The sequence below is a fragment of the Cetorhinus maximus genome, chromosome 1, assembly GCF_964194155.1.
Source record: "Cetorhinus maximus chromosome 1, sCetMax3.hap1.1, whole genome shotgun sequence".
NCBI lineage: Eukaryota > Metazoa > Chordata > Chondrichthyes > Lamniformes > Cetorhinidae > Cetorhinus > Cetorhinus maximus.
This window is the reverse complement of record NC_135879.1, coordinates 177,766,571-177,784,493: the sequence shown is the minus strand read 5'-3', so window position 1 is coordinate 177,784,493 and position 17,923 is coordinate 177,766,571. Positions and strand designations below refer to the sequence as shown.

Here is a 17,923-nt window from a genome sequence, read left to right as displayed (position 1 = left end):
AAGAAGAGATTAATAGTGGGAGACAACTGGACATAATTCAGAGGAGTGATATCCATAAGCTTTTCTACATGTTGGAAAAACTCTGCTGCCCATATCATCTCTTTCAAGCTCTGCTCACCCATTATCCCTTTGCTGGCTGACCTACTTTGACTCCTGATCCACCAAATCCTCAACTTTAAAATCCCCATCCTTGCTCTTGCCTCCTCCCTATCTGTAACCGCCTTCAGTTCTACAACCTCCTGGACAACATTCCCCACTCACTTCTCTGCACAAAATATGGCCATGTCTTCAGCCATCTGGGCCATAAACTCTGAAATTCCGTCCCCAGGCTTCTCCATCTCTCCCATCTCTTTTAAGTCTTCTTTGGCCAATCTTTTAGTTACCCATCCTAATATTTCCTTCCTTGGCTCAGTGTGAACTTTTATCCAATTATGCTCCTGTGAAGTGCCTTGGGAGTATATTTCGATGTTAAAGGTGCTGTCTTTGTTATTATTGAAAATAGGGGGAATATATGGAAAAACTTTGAGGGCTTATGGAAGCAAAACGAGTAAACAGGGAAAGTGTACTGGTGATTTAGAGTATTAACATTTCATTACTTGATAGGTATATCAATTTAGCATAAATTGTTATTTCGCTGTGGCAAAAGTAGAAAATGCTGCTATAGATGACAGGAGTTAGTGTAGATAATCAGCATCTGCATTCCTGGAATATTAACCTGTCTTCCTGCTTTGCAGATGCTGAGTGACTTGTGCATTTTCAATATTTTCTGTTTTTATTTTATTTCAGAATTTCACTATGTAATTTTTTTCTTTATGCTATTACAGAGTTTTTTTTGATTGCAGCAGTTTTAGGGCTTTTTTAGATTTTAAGGTTTAATTTTTTGTTAAAAACTACATTTTTATAGCCTTAGTGTTGTATTAAATATAATTATTTACTTCCAATCAGTGAGTCATCAACATAATGTGAACACAGCACTGCCCCGTGTATAACCATCGTAGTGCTTCATCTATTATTTGAATATATATCATTAAAGTATTGTTTTACTGTACAGCTAGCAGCATGGTTCTGATGCAGAAATACCCAGTAAAGGCCCACTAATCAATAATGTGGTTAAAAAATGATAGTTTGATAAATTGAATAAGGACTACTGAAGCTAGTTGTGCCAGAATTATTATCTGTTCATATAAACACCACTATTTTCGATGTCAGCTGTGGCTCAGTTGGTAGCATTCTCGCCCCTGAGCCCTGCAAACAAAAATCAAAAGCTGACACGCCATTGCAGTAATGAAGGGAATGCTGCACAGTTGAAGGTACTGTCTTTTGATTGAGAATTAAGCTGAGGCCCTGCTGGCCCACCCTGGTGGACATGAAAGATCCCATGGTACTATTTCTAAGAAGAGCAGGAGAGTCATTCTCGATGTCCACAGAACGTCCCAAAGCACTTCACAGCCAATGAAATGTAGTCAACTATTAAAGGAAACATGGCAACCAATTTGCGCACAGCAAGCTTCCACAGTGCAATGTTACGATGAAAGGATAAACCGTTTTTGGGATGTTGACTTAGGGACAAATATTGTCCAGCACACCAGGGATAACATGCCTGCGCTTCTTCAGAGTAGTGCCATGGGGTCTTTTATATCCACCCGAACAGGCAGATGGGGCCTCAGTTTACCTTCTCATCTGAAAGATGGCACCTCCAACAGTCCAGTACTCCTTCAGTACTACACTAGAGTATCAGCCTTCATTTTTGTACTCAATCCCTGGCGTGGGTCTTGAACTCAGAACCTTGTGACTTGGAGGCAAGAGTGCTACCCTTTTAAGACATCACTTGCTGAAACACCTGACCTCCTTACCTTATTTTATATGAGGAAAATGGAAAAAGTATTGTTTTTAATATTTAACCGAAAATCATATGGTTACATTATCACGTCAGTTAAACTCTCAAATTTCATGAGCTGTACTAATTGGCTGGGATCCAGTGCAAGGCTTTCCAAACTGATTTCATCTTCCCTCATTCACATATTGCATGCTGGAAAATATGCACTAATAGTTTCCCAACTATTTCACTTCAGACGTTTCCAATGCCTGCTGTGTTTTTAATCTGCTATAAATGAGTGGAATAGATGAGCGCAATGTTTCTTTTTGAACAGTGTTAGAGGGGAATTAGATGAAATTCAATTTTTCACGACCCTCAACACAATCACAAAGCCTAAGTTATGAAGGAGAGCATTTTTTAAACATGTGCCAGATGTTTATATAGTATTACATAGGATTTGTGGCACAAAAATGGGAAATTCAGCACAACAGTTTTACTGAGGAGGTACTAGATACACTTTTGAAAATACAGAAGTACTAGTCAAGGGAAAAACATGTAAATAGACCAATGGTTGCTCTATTTTTAACCATATTTGGATTTGGGTCTACATATGTATTGAGGAGGCAAAGTCTGAAATTAGTTCTGATGTTTATGACTTCTGGAAACATTAAAAAGTTGCTTTTTGAATGAGGGAAAAAATGACAATACACAGAGGAGCCAAAAATCAGTATGATATAATCCTGGCAGTTATTTTGGGATGGTGCCTGCTGGTGCCGATGAGCATGAACAATATCTATTGTGCCTCCTTACTCCATGCCTATAGAAGCTTGGCAATTCTTCCACCCTCAATAATGTTGCTGAGACCTCAAAGTTCTGTCCACGTTCTCGCTCCTTGAGTAAGGGGGCTAATCTGGCCAGATTTTAAAATAACAATGCGTCTCTAGTGGTTCCGGTCCTTGGCTGGCCTGAACCCCTGTGGTCGGGCCTACATATGCCTCAGCATACTCTTAAAACTGGCAGCCGTTGAAACACTGGGTTCCTTTCCAGCCTCAGGACTGGTCAACTGCTGGATTAGGAAGCATCACGATATCCTTGTAAAAGAGCTTGGTTAAGTCTCATCTAAAATACCCCTGTTTTGGTCCCTTCACACGGTCTGGTATTATAGAGGCCCTGGGAAAGGTTCAGTGGATGATAATTGGATTGACATCTAGATTATAAAGCCTTAGTCAGACATTACAGAATTGGAGAACTGGAACTTTTTTTCTGGCAAAGTGTAGAGTTTGGAACGTTAAAATTGCGATGTTTTTAGATGAGGAGCCAGTACATGTCACGGAGCACGGGGATGATGGATGATTGGGACTTTGTGTGGCTTAGAATATGGGCAGCAGAGTTTTGGATGAGCTCAAGATTGTGTAGGATGGAAAATTGGAAACCATCTGAGAAAGCATTGGAATGGACAGGACTTGAAATAAGAAAGGCACAGGTGAGGGAATTACCAGTAAATCAACTGAAGGAGGGGCAGAGTTGAACAATGTTACGAAGTTGCAAGTAGGCGACCTTGGTGATGAAAGAGATATGCAGTTTGAAGTTCAATAGAATGGGCCAAATATGACACCAAGGTTGCAAACAGTCTGGTTCAGCTTCAGTCAGTTGCCGGCAAATGGGATGGAGTTGGTCACGAGGGAACTGATTCCATGGAATATTTCCACTGTCTTTGGTCCTCACCACATATGGCGAATAAAAAGAGTGGAAATCTCCCCCATTTTATTTGGAGGAAATTTCTGTTCATCCATGTACTGAATGTCAGACAAGCAATGTGACAATATAAGACTGAGGCAACTCAGAGTACCTCCATTAATATTAATTGCATACTTGTGTGATGTGTCACAATGTTAATTAGGCTGTAATAATTTCTGGTTTAAAATTAGTATTATGATGACGGTCCAAAGCAACTTTTTAATGTCTTGCAATGCACGCAGTTCACCATTTTTTGGCTCACATGCCTCCTGTTTCAATGGATTACAGTAGATTTCAAGCTTAAAAGCTTTGAATCACACATTAGATTAAAAATACTGAACTTAATAGTACCCCATGCCAGACTGTAGCTATATCTAAGCAGTGGTGAGCTCTATTATGTACTGACTGGAGCATTCAATTAACCTTACCCTAGCACTGCCCTTCAATAAACACTTTCTTAATTTATCATTAAGAGTGCAGCCACTCCTTTCCTATCTCTTTAGACCATTTGCATAGAGCAACTTGTTTGCTACGGTATCATTCCTTCAGTAACAGTTGAGCTGGAAGTAGCAGGAGTGTATTGTTGAAGTCTTATGGGTCCCTCTTAGAATAGAATCATAGAATAGTTATAGCACAACTGTTGTGCCAACCACTGGCCTTGGCAAAGTAAGCTGAAGGTTACTTAATTTGAAATGAGATGTATTTAAAGTGTTTGTATAAATATGTTAGGTATGAATTGCCAAGTTTTTTTTGTAGGACTTAGGGGCATGTGTAAGATGTAATCCGTGTTCCCAATAATTTCCCCATATCTAAAGCTACTAAAACAAACTGATCTTGGTGTCGTGCTTTAGAATTTCTCATGAATCATTGAATGGTTACAGCAAAGAAAGAGGCAATTCAGCCTGTCAAATTCATGCTGACTCTCTGCCCTTTCCCAGTAGCCCTGCAGAATTTTTCTCTTCAGGTGCATACCCATTTCCCTTTTGAAAGCCACAATTGAATCTGCCTCCACTGACCTGTCAGGGAATGCATAAAAAAGCTTTTTTCTCATGTTGCCTTTGGTTCTTTTGCCAATCACTTTAAATCGATGCCCTTTTGGTTCTTAATCCTTCCCATGAGTCTGGGAAGAGTATCCTGCAGTCAGCATCGCGGTGAAGCAGTCACTTCAAAAAGTGACATCAGCACAGAGGTGGTTGGTGAGTAGTGGGTAAGTGTTTTTCTCCAGTTTAAAATAGATAAAGGTAAGGGATCTAGTTTTTATTTAAAGTACATAAATAATTTGACTTTTTTTAACTATTTAGCTTAAAGTAAGGGTTTTTTTTCAACTAGAGACATGGCAGGGCAGCTCAGTCCTGTGTTATGTACCGCCTGCAACACGTGGGAAGTCCTAGACGCTCCTTGTGCTCTGACCGACCACATGTGCAGGAAGTGCCACCAGTTGCAGCTACTTGAGGTCTGAGTTTTGGAGCTTGAGTGGCAGTTGGAGGCACTGAGGTGCATCCATGAGGCTGAGAGTTTCGTGGATAGCACGTTTTTAGATGTGGTCACCCCACAGCTTACGGAAGTGCAGACAGAGAGGGAATAGGTGACCATCAGTCAGCAGAAAGGTGTCAGGTAGGTAGTCAGGAAATCCCCAGGGTGCATCTCGCTTGAGAACGGTTTTTCTGTGTTGGAAAACGGTGAGAGTGACGGTTCCTCTGGAGAGTGTAGCCACGCTCATGGCACAGTGAGTGGCTCAGCTGCACAGTGGGGGGGAGGAAAAAGAGGGGAAGAGCAATAGTGGTAGGAGACTCGATAGTAAGGGGAACAGACAGGCGTTTCTGCGGCCGTAGATGTGACTCCAGGATGGTATGTTGCCTCCTTGGTGCCAGGGTCAAGGATGTCACTGAATGGCTGCAGGCATTCTAAAAGGTGAGGGCAAACAGACAGAGGTTGTGGTATGTATTGGTATCAATGACAGAGGTAGAAAGAGGGATGAGGTCCTGCAAGCAGAATTTAGGGAGCTAGGAAACAGATTTAAAAAACAGGACCTCAAAGGTAGTAATCTCTGGATTACTTGTGGTGCCACGTGCCAGTGAGTATAGAAATAGGAGGTTGGTCCAGATGAATGCATGGCTGGAGAGATGGTGCGGGAGGGAGGGCTTTAGATTTCTGGGACATTGGGACCGTTTCTGGGGGCAGTGGGACCTGTAAAAGGTGGACGGGTTGCACCTGAACCGGAATGGGACCAACATCCTTGTGGTGAGCTTTACTTGTGCTGGTGGGGAGGGTTTAAATTAACTTGGTGGGGGTTGGGATCCTGAGAGGAGGTTCAGCAGAGGGAGATGCACAGCTAAAATTAGAAGAGAGAGCAAGTGAGTCTGGAAGGCATAGAAATTATAGGCTAGTTAAGGTACAAGGGAGTTTGGCAATGTTGGATGGTATTTATTTTAATACAAGGAGTCATCAATGCATTAAATGCATCAGCAATGCCTCCACCACATCCTCTGGATTTAATGGGAGGTCTGTCCACAAATGCTAATGTCCTTCTTGAAACTGGCTCCACAGGCAAAACTCCTGCAAAATCAACTTCGAACGATTGGACAGTGTCCGAATGGCTGAAAAGCATCTCCCCCATCAGGTCTTGTTTTCTCAACTCAAATGGCCAATGTTCCATGGGTGGAGAAATAAAAACACTTCAAAGATACTCTGAAGCTCTCCTTGAAGCATGGCAGCATTGACATTAATGACTGGAAAGAAATTGCTGACAGTCGTTCAGAATGGTGACAACTTGTTCATCAAGCATTATGCTTTGAGTCACATGCCTTAAGGACGAAATGGAGCAGGAAAGAATAGGATGCAAACCCTGCACTTCAGATCCCACTGCTTCATGGGACTGCGTTTCCTGAATTTTGAGCTTTAAGTTGGTAAGGTTCAGAAGGCACATGAGGCCTGTTCTGCTGGTGTGCCCAAATACACAGTTGTGGTGTATTTCAGGGCTTCGTCCTTGGTTTCTTCCTGTTGATCATCTGTATGATAACCCCACAAGCGTGAGGTTGATTTTAACAAACATGTTGGAAATATTCTTTGCAATCTTTGCAGCCACTAATGACTCTTGAGCGACTCTTCTACTGCCCAGTTCTCTGCCCTGATCACCCTGTTAAACTCTCTCCAGTACCATCTTTGCTGTTTAAAGTTTAAAATTCTCAACGTAGTGTTCTAATCCTTCCCTGACCTTGCCCCTCCCTGTAACTGTAACTTCTTCCTTCATCCCTACAACCCTCTGACAGCTGTGTTCCTCCATCTCTGGCCTTATGCATTCCACTTCATTCGCCTCACCATTGGTGGCCATGTCTTCCAACAGTATAGCCCTTCAGCTCTGGAATTCCATCCCTAAATCTTTTCAAATCTCTCTCCTCCTTTAAGATGCTGCTTAAAACTTAGCTCATTGGGCAAACTTTTAACCACCTGTCCCAATGTCTTTGTCTTGGTATCAATTTTTGTAGGTTAACACTCCTGTGAAGTTCTTGGGAACATTTTACTATGTTAAAGGTTCTATGTATTTGCAAGTTCTTACTCTTAACTCCACAAATGTCCTTGGCTGCCTACTCGAGTCAAAGCTAGTTGTGTGCAAAATCTATCTTGAATTGAGCATTGTACACACATCCAGCTTGTTGCTTCTTCCACATCAGCCATTGCCTTAGGATAGTGTCACTCCACCACTGCTGAAACCACCACCCATTTGTTAATCACCTTGGACTGATTGGATGCTACTCACTCAAGAGTTGTACCGTTGTCCTTTAGCATTCTCTTCTCAGACCACTTGCTAGTTCTCTGGCTCCCTTCAAAAGCCTCATAAAAATCCATCTCTTTGACTGTCATTTTAGACTTTTGTCCCTCTCATTCTAAAATGTGAGACAGAGTATATGAACCTTGGAACTTCCAACTGAGGTACCTAGATGGTAGACGACCTACAAGAGCGTTTCCAAAGTCTTCAGTTTTCTGTGTTGAGTCACTGCCCCTTTTCTCCCTTGCTGTATAATAATATGCATAAATGTTTGTCTTAATGATAGCACTGTTTTCCTTTTGATAGTTGACATTATCCTTTGAAAGTTAGGGCAGGGGATGGGGGCTAGGTGTATCTCACTGTTTGCAAGTAATAGCTGCATAAAAGGCTTGAAAGCCAGCAATGTCAATATGAGATGTTTCTAAAAAGTAATGGGTGCTGAATTAAATAAATATTTCCACTTCATTAAATTTATCCATGCAACAAGTTCTGTCTGAAAACTGGCCTCTAAATTGCTTATTGCATATTTAGAACATTGTCTAACAGCTCACCATTTTTAATGATTGCAATGTTGGAAAAAATATATTCAAAAGATCAAAGAAGTCAAAATCAAATTTCAGGTTGTCAGTAGTTTAAAAAAATGTCAATCTTGTATTGATAATATGTTCTTCTTATGATGTAAAACTAAGACGATAAATGCTTTCTTTGCCAGAGTGAGATACTTTCCCTCCAGATCTACTTTTCTTTAAATTTTTCTACCCCGGAGTGGCAGGCGGTGACTCGTGGGGTACAGCAGGGATCAGTGCTTAGGCCCCAGCTATCTATAAATGATTTGGATGAGGGAACCAGATGTAATATTTCCAAGCTTGCTGACAACACAAAACTTGATGGGAATGTGAGTGATGAGGAGGGTGATAAGAGGCTTCAAGGTGATTTAGACAAGTTGAGTGAGTGGGCAAATACATGGCAGATGCAGTATAACGTGGATAAGTGTGAAGTTATCCACCTTGGTAGGAAAAGCAGAATGGCAGAGTATTATTTAAATGGTAAAAGCAAAATACTGCGGACGCTGGAAATCTGAAACATAAACAGAAAATGCTGGAAAAACTCAGCAGGCCTAACGGCATAGAAGATAAGAAAAAGATGAGCTCTGAAGAAGAGGCATAAGGACTTGAAATGTTAACTCTTTTTTTCTCTCCACAGATTATTTAAAAGGTGATCAATTGGGAAATGTTGATGTACAAAGGGACCCGGGTATCCTTGTACACCAATCACTGAAAGCAAACGTGCAGCTGCAGAAAACAGTTAGCAAGGCAAATGGTACGTTGACCTTCATTGCAAGAGGATTTGAGTACAGGAGCAAGGATGTTTTATTGCAGCTGTACAGGGCCTTGGTGAGACCACACCTGGAGTATTGTATACAGTTTTGGCCTCCTTACCTAAGAAAGGATTTACTTGTCATAGAAGGAGTACAACAAAGGTTCACCAGTCTGTTTCCTGGGATGGCAGGAATGTCATATGAGGAGAGATTGGGTCTACTAGGCTTGTATTCACTGGAGTTTAGAAGAATGAGAGGGGATCTCATTGAAACGTATAAAATTTGGACAGAGCAGGACAGACTGGATGCAGGGATGTTGTTTTCTCTGGCTGGGGGGGATCTAGAACAAGGGTCAGTCTCAGGATACAGGGTAGGCCATTTAGGACTGAGATGAGGAGAAACGGCTTCACTCAGAGGCTGATGGAATTCTCTACCACAAGACTTTGGAGGCCAAGTCAGTGAATATATTTTAAAAGGAAATAGATAGATTTCTAGACTCTAAAGGTTTCAAGGGGTATGGGGAGAGAGCAGGAGTAATGCGTTGAGTAGAGGATCAGCCATGATCATATTGAATAGCTCGAAGGGCCAAATAACTTATTTTCAATGTTTCTGTTTCCTTCTGTTTGTGATGTTTTGTGATCTGCAACTTTCCCAGCATCCTCTGACTAATTTTCAGGCTATATAAATCATGCACTTTGCTTCCATCTTAGATAATTTATTCCAATAATTTAGAATGAGTTAAGGGTCGACCTTAGAATTAAAAAAAAATTCCTACATTTTTACTTTGACTGCAGAAAACATCACCTAATATTTTTTAAATTGTAGAATTATTACAAATACAAAAATCATATTGAAATTTGAATGGAATTAAAACTTTAAACAAAGTAGTAAACCCTTTGAAGCACGTATGTGACATGGACTGAGTGCTTTTCTAAATAATGGCAGGATAAAATTTAGCAACCTGAAAGATTTCCTAATGTCCTACAATCTGATTAATGAGCATTATTCACTATACATTTCAGAGTATGTCTTGGCTGTGCTGTAATTCATGTTGAGTCTGTCGGTTCTTCTCTTTCATTTGTATTTGTATGAATAATTTGTTTAGTAACTGAAGAGCTCAAATTTAATTATGTTGGTAATATATGTTCTCTTCTGAGGTAACGTTAAAGTTACGTAAAGTATGCCCGTAAGCTGTTGGCACCAACTGCAAAAACCTAGTTAGTAAACATGACCATGCACCCACTGGATTAATCCCCCATACTGAACCCGAAGCATTTCTTTAAGTAAAGACAAAGGGAAAGCATCTAAAGTAGATCAAAGATTAAAGTACATCAAAAACTGGATTTTGAAATTTTTTGGCAGCAAACCTTTTAATTATAAAGGAGTACTAAAACATTAAACAAGAAAACCATAATACACAGCATTTTTTCAATAATTTAAATTCATTAAAATTTTTTTTTACCAGGCATTAATAAAGCAACTAAACAAGGTGGATGAAAATATAGTGAGGGGATATAATGAAATAATGGCAGTAAAAGGAGTGCATTAAAAGATGGAATGCATTTGTTTGGCAGCAATTTATCACACCATTTTACCTGGCATCAAAATAATCAGAAGTATTAAATACCCTGATGCGTTTGTTTTCTAATGGCCATATTGACGAATTCTGTTGTTGCAAGTTATGAAGATAAAATGATAGTATTAATGAAAATTACACTACCTACTGCTTGTCATTGAACTCTGGATATTGCTATTGGAAAAAGCTTGGAAATACCATGAGTTGCCACTTAAGTACTCAAGATGAAGAGAATAACTAAAGTGCTGGAAATTCTTATAAAGTAAAGATTTCTAAAATGCCTAATGATTCATTCAACACAAATATGAAGGATGATTCATCATTAGAGCTCGTTCCATTTAAAACAGGGTCATACCTAAAGCTATCTGTTTTTGTCTTTTAGATACAAACTGATCTGCTTTATTATAACGATGTAGCATTGGAACCCCTAGCTGGGAGATCAAAGGTTGAATCCCAGTCTACATTGATACCTGCACTCCAGAGGTCAGTTTATAACAATTATATAACAATCATCATGTAGATCCCTCTTTCATTGTTCCCATATAGCTGCTGACAGATTGCCTAATTGATGGAAATCACAGAGATGTTTGCAGTTTGTATTTTTCAGTCTCCTAAGAATAGCACAGATGAAACCCTGAAAGATTTTACATTTTCCTCACTGTATACAATATAAAAATTGCGGTGCTTACCTCATATATGCACAGCTCTCTTCTGATTAAAATGGCCCAATGATTCAAGACAACAATCAACTCTCTTTAGTGGAGAACTAAAAATTCTAATACTGAATGGGTTTTTTTCTGTGTCTGGCAAGCAGTATCTCAATTAAGTGCAATGAAAAATATTATCAAATCTTATTATACAATTTGTTTAGTTGAAAACAGTGTTTTGCAAGGTTATTGGTTGAATTTGAGAATGATGTACTCTACCTGAAATTGTAATCCTAATTTTGATGGTCTAGTGTTTTAGGAAATTGACCTGTAATCAATGCTAGCCTGGGTGGTTTACCAATATTATAGGTATTTGGCACAAAGGAGAAAAATGGTTTACAGTATTTTTTCAAAGAAAAGAAAACATGAGTTGCTATTATGTTTTGTAAGAAATAGTTATATAAAAATTAAATCAGTATTTCTTCTAATCCAAACATTTTGGTGTAACTAATTACTTTAGATGCCAGAAGTAAATGAACATAAGAATCGCAATTTTTTGAAAATGTTATGCTAGAGATATAGGGCCATTACTCCTGAACTCCTCAGTGTTTTGGGGGGTGGGGGCGGGGTGTGTACCCCAGAGATGCGCTGGGGCATCCCCTTGGTAAGTTCATAGGTAAGGTTTGAATGGCAATTGCCCAGAAGTGAAAACTTCCCCTGGGAAATTGCCCTGCACTGGGAACCATCCGAAAATGTGATTTTAAATTGCAAACTTCAGATGGTTCTGACAGGGTTGCACCAATAGTTATCCAGCAAAAGTCAGATTTAAAACCACTTCTAACTCTGGGTAACTATTGTACAGACCCAGACCGACCCCATGGGATTCCATACACCACCCCTGCTCCGAGCCCCAGGGGACTCTCTTTTCCTGCCCCCTTCCCCATCCAACTACCCCACCTAAGGGACTCCCCCACACCTCCCCGACTCCCCAGGAATCTTTTACTACCCACACCACCCCCACCGACAAATGCCGACCCTACCACCGACAAATGCCGACACTACCCCCAACCTCCGACTCCCCCATCCCCCGTACCAGCCTCCGCCCCCCCCACCCCTGCAAATCCTATCCACTTACCTTAGACACTTACCTTTTCCCTAGCCTGTCAGGATCCTTTAGATTTCAAAGGACTTTTAAACTTAGCAGGTTTACGCCAGCTAGTGCTGTAAAAAAGGGGGCGGTGGCTTTACTTCGACTCTCCTGCACTTCAAAGCTGGGCCCCGGGGATGCGCTGCATTGCTTGGATCTCACCCGGCCTGAGTCTGAAGGTCGGGCGAGACAGGCTGAGAAAAAAAATTAACGTAAGTAATTGGGTACAGAGTGACAATCTGACACTGATTGCCTCTCCGAGGAAGTTCAGGCCCTATAAAGTATTGTTATACAAAACCCATTATAAATACATTTGCTGGTCTAGGCTACCTTAGTTTGTCATTGATGTACTGAATCCTGTTTATTTAAATACCAAGTTCTTGTTCTTGCCTTTATTAAGAAACAAAAATGCAACTACAGAATAAGCTAAAGGAAGGCAGTATACATTTACATTTTCTGGGGCAGTAAAGTAATGTACCTTAAGGAAGAAGACAGACTTGAAATGTTGGAAGTAGTCTTCAGGCAACTTCTGACTCCTGAAATGATAACAAAAGCCCCAGAGGGCATCGAAAATAGAAAGACATGCATTTCTGTAGCTCCTTACATGACCCCAGGATATACTAGAGCGGCTTGTAGCCAATTAAATATGTTTGAAATGTGGTCATTATTGTAATGTAGAAAAATTACACACCAGAACGCTGCCATGTGTAATCTTCAGGTATTTCTGAATGGACTAAACTCAGCCACAGAGTCATTGCTGTAAGTGACCAGACCTGGGAAAATTAGCCAGGTTTTATTATTCACGATTGTGTTATCTGCAGATTCCTGCTGGAATTGCTTGTGTGGATATTGAATGAGGATTGCATTAGGCTCAGTTTTCATAACCCCTGTCATGAAACTCATTGATCTGTGGAGATTGTAACATTCAGAGGTACAGGATGTTCCAATTCTGTTTACATTGATTCCTGCCTAGTAACAAGGGTGGGACCCTCTGGGAGTATTTTGACAAGTTCCCAGAACAGTTCAAGGGTCAGTGAACAATTCTTCTCAAAGTCAGTTAGAGGTAGTCTGCTAGCCAGGAAGTGTCACAGACACAGGGACAGGAATAGGCCCTGTTAAGTAAGTTAGAAGAAAGGAGCAAAGAAATAGGCTCTGAATTAAAACGCTGCAGACTGTGGGTCATTGGGGCAAAGGTACCCTTTTGGAGCAGTGGTGTTCTGCTTGGTATGGCCATAGGTCTGAAAGTGTGCTTGTGAGCTAGTGTTGACTGACTCGGGAATCCAGGGGAAGGAATCTCAGAAGGTGAGATTGAAATCCTGCGAGGTGGTCCATTGTTAAAGCCGTCCGAGTCGGAGAGACATTCGGAGAGAATCCCAAGGCAGGATCTTCAAAGGTGGAGATGGGAGATGGAGAAGACAAAGTTTCAGTGAGATTGGTTGACCCACAGTGGGATTAAAGTCTGGGTGATTTCCTGAGATCTGCCTTGGTTATATGTGTCATTTACTCTGCAATATGGTGTGCTCGACCATGGTTTGTCTGTTAATTCACATGTACCTCATACTTATCCTGAATGTTAGAGTATAAAATACATATTGTAAATTGTTTTTTCTTTCTGAACTTGTATAGTCAATTTTTCTTTGTTCTAAACCCGTGGAATTTTGTGGCTTTATTCCAAAAGCAGATGTCTTAAAACTTAACCTTTGTCTACATTAAACAAAACTATATTGGCCCCTAACTGGACATTCTCCCCACCCCCCAACGTCCCAGGGTCTGGCCAAGGATCGTAACATAAATTGGGGGCTCTTGCGGGATGTCGGATCCACAGACAAATACGAATGCTGATACTTGCTGAGATTAAGGTTTATAAGATGTCCACAGTGAATTTTACTATACTGATTGAAAAGCAGAATTACTTCATCAATTGCTATGACCTTGCTGGAGAGAGAAGATTTATCCCTGAGTGATTTGCAACAATTAACCAAGGCTAGATTAACTGAATTAGTAGAAAAGTTAGAGTTAGAATTAAAAGCAAGGCCTAAGAAAGCAGAAATAATTGAGGTAATAGTACAGCATCTGGGATAGGAAGAAGCAAAAGTGAATCCAGGTAACAATTCAGTTGAATTATCTAGAATTCAGTTGCAGATGAAGCAACTTGAGATGGCAAAAGAAAGGGAAATGCGAAAGCTTGAGCTCGAGTTTCAGAGGAAAAGAAATCAAACAGCATGAACTGGCTCGAGAAAAGCTTCGGGTAGGAGTGAAAGAGAGCCTAGTCATTTGGATGCTTTGATATAACAAAGAATTTTTGCCTATTGCCTAAATTCACTGAAGACGAGGTTGAGAGAGATTTTATCTCATTTGAAAAGGCAGCTAAATAACTAAAGTGGCCAAGGGAGACACGGAATCTCATTTTGCAAAGTGTTTTGGTTCGGAAGGTAATGGATGTGTGTTCTAGTCTTTCAGAAGAGCAGTTTTCTGATTATGAAACAGTTAAAGCTGCTTTACTTAATGCTTATGAACTTGTCCCTGAAGCACATTAGTTGCAATTTCAGACTTTAAAGAAAAGACCAAATGAGATGTTAGTAGAATTTGTTAAGGAAAAACAAATACTGTGTGACCGGTGGTTTTGATCCCTGAAGTTAGAACAAAATTTTAAGAATGAGCAGGAGCTAATGATATTCCAAAATAGCATTCCAATAGTTATTAGGTCACACCTGAAAGATCATAAGGTTTCTAAGGTACAAGAAGCAGCAGTTCTGGCAGATGGGTGTGATATATCACATAGGCAGCTAGGATGCAGTAGATCTCCCTCTAAGCTAACAGGGAAGCTGGAAGAACAGGGAAGAATTTAGCTTTACAGAAGAGGCTACAGTCAAGAAAAATGATAGTGTAGAGAATAAAAGGGATAAAAATAAACTGGTATACTTTTATTGCCGTAAGACTGGGCATGTCAAAGCCCATTTTAACACCCCTACTAATTAAGCATATAAAACCTGACAAAGATGATGACATTGTTTACTTAGATGATGACATTGGATTGGTTGTGTTTGAGAGCCTAGGATGTAAAACTTATAAATTCTGTTTTATGAATACAACATTTTTAAATGTCTCTTTAATTCAGAATAAAATTCTGTCCGACAACATACCTAGGTAGCTTGTTTACTATGGAGACAGGGGGGTGGGGGGGCCCCAGTTTGAAACTTGCTGACCAAGGTGCAAAGTTCTCACACCTGAAAACAAAAGCAGGAGCAGCTCTGCAGACTTTCTGTCGCCGAGGACTCAAACAGAAAGAGAGAGGAAAGGACTGCAGCTAATATGGTCAGCAAAGAACAAAGGTGCTGCCTTTCGATGAACTACCAGGCAGAATGCGGGAGGGAAGATAATCTCTGGTCAAAGAGATCCTGTGGCAATAAAAGGAATCTGAAAGACCTGGCACGGATGGGAAGAAAAGAATCACCAGAACAGGCCCTACTGCTGGTACTCAGTTCAGGACTTCTTCAAAAATTGAGAAGGACCTTTGACAGTCACTTGATCTTACGGCTTGGCAAAATGGGAAGAAGTGAACCTGCTGGAAGCTGGGACTGACATTGGACTGGTTCCTGTAAAAGCTGCAACTCTGTGGAGAGAGTTCAGTGAAGTATAACTGTTTTGAGGGGTTTTCAGTCATGTTAAACCTTAAGGGTAGATATCTTTTCTGTGGTTTAGAGTACTAGTTTCCTACTAAGTCATGTTTGGTTGAATTGCTTTTAGTTTGTTTGTTTCAGTAAAAGCCCTAAAACTTAAAATCTTGTTATGCAAATACTTTAAGTTGGTAACTAGGAATTCCAAAATCTCTTGTTTAAAGTTATTGTTCTCTGTGGAGGTTGTGACATCGGTCTTGGGGTTACAGCTACCTTATCCTTTTCAAGCGTATCTTTGTTACATTGAGATTCTCTGCATATCTATGCTTACATCCCTGGAAATTGTTTTAGGTGATCACTGGCCTGGCAAAAACAGGAAGGCAGATTATTATCTGAACGGCTATAAATTGCGAGAGGGGAATGTGCAACGAGACCTGGGTGTCCTTGTACACCAGTCGTTGAAGGTAAGCATGCAGGTGCAGCAGGCAGTAAAGAAGGCAAATGGTATGTTGGCATTCATAGCCAGAGGATTCGAGTACAGCAACAGGGATGTTTTGCTGCAATTGTACAGGGCCTTGGTGAGACCACACCTGGAATATTGTGTGCAGTTTTGGTCTCCTTATCTGAGGATGTTCTTCAGAGGAAGGAGGGAGTGCAGCGAAGGTTTACCCAACTGATTCCTGGGATGGCGAGACTGATATATGAGGAGAGATTGAGTCGATTAGGATTATATTCGCTGGAGTTCAGAAGAAAGAGGGGGGATCTCATAGAAACCTATAAAATTCTAACAGGACTTGACAGGGTAGATGCAGGAAGGATGTTCCTGATGGTGGGGGAGTCGAAAACCAGGGGTCACAGTCTGAGGATACGGGGTAAACCATTTAGGACTGAGATGAGAAGAAATTTCTTCACTCAGAGAGTGGTGAGCCTGTGGAATTCGTTACCACAGAAAGTAGTTGAGACCAAAACATTGTACACTTTCAAGAAGGAGTTAGATCTAGCTCTTGGGGCGAAATGGATCAAAGGGTATGGGGAGAAAGCGGGAGCTGGCTATTGAGTTGGATTATCAGCCATGATCATAATGAATGATGGAGCAGGCTCGAAGGGCCGAATGGCCTACTCCTCCTAGTTTCTATGTTTCTATGTGCTCCCAAGGGACACACTGTGGTTCAGTGGGTTAAGACAATGTTCACTTGCTCTGTTGCATAGCTGTTTCCTTACCTCGTCTGAAACAGTTGCCAACGTTTCATGATGGTTGGTCACTCTTGAGTACAAATACTCAATTCTTCATGTGATCCTGGGCTGCCAGTATCATCAGACTATTTAGTTATCTGAGGGGGGCTCCCACAGCAACGACAACACCTGTCACCACCTGATATTTACATATGCATTACAGTACTTCCTGGCAGGAGTGACTAGATATATCCATTCTTGGAGCTCAGCCAAGTGTTCATAATGAGGACATCTGGAAAAAAAACTGATGCCCAGCCATCTGTTCTGTTATGTTGTTCCAGTTGCCAGGTGGGTTCATTATGAATGCTTGGCTGAGCTTCATGAATGGCTAATACACTCAGCACTGCAAGCAATATTGACACATCCTTGTAGGCGAATGATAGCTTCGTTTGATGTTCTTATTACCTCGTAATAACCTGATCTTTCTTTGAAGAGTTTTTAATGCCCGTGTGTGTTTATTTACACAATATTGAGAGATGTGAAGTGGTTGAAGGCTTTTTTAAAAAATTGATATTGTGAATATCTCTGGTTGACAGATTTAAGAGGCTGCAGGATGAGCAGTTTTTTAACAGAAGAAACTTCAAAACCTCTTTGCTTATTGTGTCAGTTTCAGGAGCATTTTAAAGGCTTGGCAGACTTGCCAATGGCTCATTGGTTCTGCACATATTGGATACTGGAAGAATGGGTATGGAGGATGCATGGGGGCATTGGAGATATGAGGGGACATGGAGGGGGCATAGGCTTGAAGAGGGGCTTGAGGGCCTAACAGTCATGATTACAACTAGGTCGATGCCCCAGTAAACGGAAGTGGGCCTTGTAGCCTCCTAGCCTTGCCATCTTCTCATCATTGCTGCCTTGTGCCTGCCTCCAGAGGTGGACGGCCCATCTCCACCCTACACTCTCCTCCCTGGAATGAAAATACAGAGAGAAGGGGCCTCCTTAACAGAGAGGTGTTTGTGAAGTTGGTAACTTTCCTGATTCCTAATACGCACCTCCTTGACGAAAATCCAACCCATAATGAGCATTGCTCAGTGATGCATGCATTGCCATTCCTGGCAACAGAAAA

At 40.9% G+C, this 17,923-nt stretch overlaps 1 protein-coding gene across 8 annotated transcripts in view; it reads left to right on the top strand.

Annotated features, from left to right (window-relative positions):
* rusc2 (RUN and SH3 domain containing 2) overlaps window positions 1-17,923 on the top strand; it is a 122,537-nt gene that overhangs the window by 2,373 nt on the left and 102,241 nt on the right. For 5 of the 8 annotated variants that reach the window (XM_078550180.1, XM_078550236.1, XM_078550227.1 and 2 more), the window contains exon 1: window positions 10,596-10,696. The gene's annotated coding sequence lies outside the window, so the exon portion shown is untranslated. Of the gene's footprint in view, window positions 1-8,522; window positions 8,640-10,594; window positions 10,697-17,923 lie in introns of those variants that run through there. The other 3 variants (XM_078550190.1, XM_078550172.1, XM_078550199.1) reach the window with 2 other exon arrangements.